Source organism: Coenobita brevimanus, chromosome 64, assembly GCF_032717465.1.
Source record: "Coenobita brevimanus isolate Jiangsu-jjx chromosome 64, ASM3271746v2, whole genome shotgun sequence".
Classification (NCBI taxonomy): Eukaryota; Metazoa; Arthropoda; class Malacostraca; order Decapoda; family Coenobitidae; genus Coenobita; species Coenobita brevimanus.
Window position 1 is genome coordinate 9,597,067 of NC_137017.1, and position 2,662 is coordinate 9,599,728.

A 2,662-nucleotide genomic window follows, 5' to 3' on the forward strand; every position below is an offset into this window, starting at 1 on the left:
TATATATATATATATATATATATATATATATATATATATATATATATATATATATATATTCTACATCCCATAATATTGATCTACCTCTTTCAAACACGCCACCTTCATGCACAACCTCTCAGTCTCTCACCCTTCCTCCTACCAAACCACCCCGCTAACCACACCTTAACGTAATTGCTGCCTTAGACACAATACACCTCAGCCCAGATTGCATGTGCGGTGACTGCAGCCTTCTCTCGTATAACTACCCCTTCCCATCTATTTCCTTCACCTAAACAAAAGAACAACAAAACATAGGAAAAGATGCTTGAAAACCATAATTCACTGACCATCCATTTATCCAAAACAAAAGATGAAAATAACAATGATCCTGAAGAGCTCATACCTCATTCCGTCCCATCGACCAAACTTAAGAACAATAATTCCCTGCCAATCCCTTCATTCAAGCAAAACACAAAGACAGAAATGCTTAGAACCATTACTTCCCAACCCCTGTCATTAACCAATAATACCCTTTTAGAAAATCCTTCCATTTTCATCTTTATAAAAGGGTATATATGAAAAAACGTAAAAACGATACCATCTACAAATCTTTCATCCAACCAAACAAAAAAGGGAAAAATGAAATTGAATTATCATACCTTTCCCCCCAAAAAAAGATATAACTGATAAGGAGAATAGTAATTAACTCCAACACATTCAATCATACACAGAACACACAAAAAAGGGACCAAAAACGCATTTCTTTCATTACCCACCCAATCAAACAACAGAAACAGGGAATTAAAAAAAAAAAAATCATAAACATCTTTCCTGTTGACTGAATCAGTAACAAATGGATAGAACTGGATGGGAAAAAACAAAACAAAATAAAATAATCAAAAACCTTAACCTGTTCACTGCGATGACATTTTTTCATATGACTGTTTCCAGACAATTTCCTTCCGTTTGAGGTAAAACTCTCTGAAACTGAATATAGCTATCAAGTGAAAGAAAAATATAATTAAAAGTATGTTATCAAACGGACAAGTTAAGTTCTGTACTTTCCTAAAACTTCAGACTTCACAGAGCCCTTCTACCACTATTTACTGTCATTGTATATAGCCAAATATTAGTGGGGAGCGATAGATCGATGATGATGATGATGATGACGACGACGATGATGATGAGGAGGAGGAAGGATAAATCAAGCGAACAATCATCAAAACATAAAATTCTTGACAGCACACGATACTTAACGCGCCCTCGGTGACCGCCACACTAATGTAATGAAGTCAGCTCCCTCCCTCCCCATTTTTTCATCCCCATCATGACCTCGATTCACAGACAACATTAAGCTGAATCTCAAACTTACATAGGGGTATATAGGAAGTACAGATAAATCGACCGAATTACGTAATTATTATGAAGGACGGATACAGAAATGATAACTGCATAATCTTAATATGTCTTGTCCTTCCTGCCAAGAACAGCTCTTATTTACGAGAGGAATATTATCTTAGTTATTTTGTGAGTCTCAGGCCAGCCCAGCACTCTTAGTCTTTCTATTTTTACCTCCCATTTTCCTCCCCGAGAGTCGCCACAGACACCTCAGGTCACGAGAACTCAGACACAGAACACTCGTCTTTGCAGGCTCCTAAGTCCTTCCCCCTTACTTCAAGGTGCCTTTTTACCTCTAGTCCAGCATCAGAGGAGGAACGTCGCCTCCATTTCTCCGCTTAACTTTCATAACGTGAGGCAGACTCTGACATGGCGGTGAAACATGTGTGGCAATAGTTAGGTCACACTTATATAATTAACTTGCTAACTTAAAGTCTATTAGGTTTATGGAGTATCGTCTGGCTTTTGGATATTCATGAACATAAGGCTAAATCCACGGACACAAAACCCCTAAGATAAACCATTTACAGTCCAGCCTAGCAGACGTAACTAAAAAAATGTAATTGTGAGCGTTGTATTAGAATCGATACTTGTGCCATTTTGCTTACTTTCTCGCACTAGGGAAGGTTTATCGAGATGAGGCGGCGATATATTTCCATACTCAAGAGAGGTCAAAACACACGCCTTTGGGCTCCGCAGTTTCTTTTCGTTTACTCTGGAGCGTTGTAACCCATTGAGTACGGGGATGGCTTTTTCGTTTTATTCCTGCAATCTCCCGACGATATTGTTTGGCCTAGTAATGGTTTTCGGGACAGGTAATGACTTAACACATCCTTGCAGTATGAGATGCCTTCCATCAGCAGCATAAAATCGTCTGGAGGCAACAGGGGTAAGCTAAAATGGATCTAATTCTGGTTAAGGGGGTTCATTGTTCCGTTATGCCTTCTCCTGGGTGTCAACTCAGATTTTTTAAGTTCCAAGACCTCTTCAAGAGAAGGTGGGGACGAAGCAAGAGAATACGAGAGAGGAATAAAGTATGGAAGACACAAGAGTTCAAGCTAATAAATTCGCTTTCGGCGGCACCAGTTCTCTTCTAACTTAGTTCGCAATGCCTTTAGAGGCCCAAGACACGATATCCCAAGTGTATGTTCTTTCATTTTATAATTCCCCGATGCGTTGAAGAGGACAGAAGTGCGATAAGGAGAGAGGATATGGAACCTGCCAAAAACTGAAAACAAATACACGTGTCTTCCGGGGTCTCTGCTATATTATGTCATGCTTC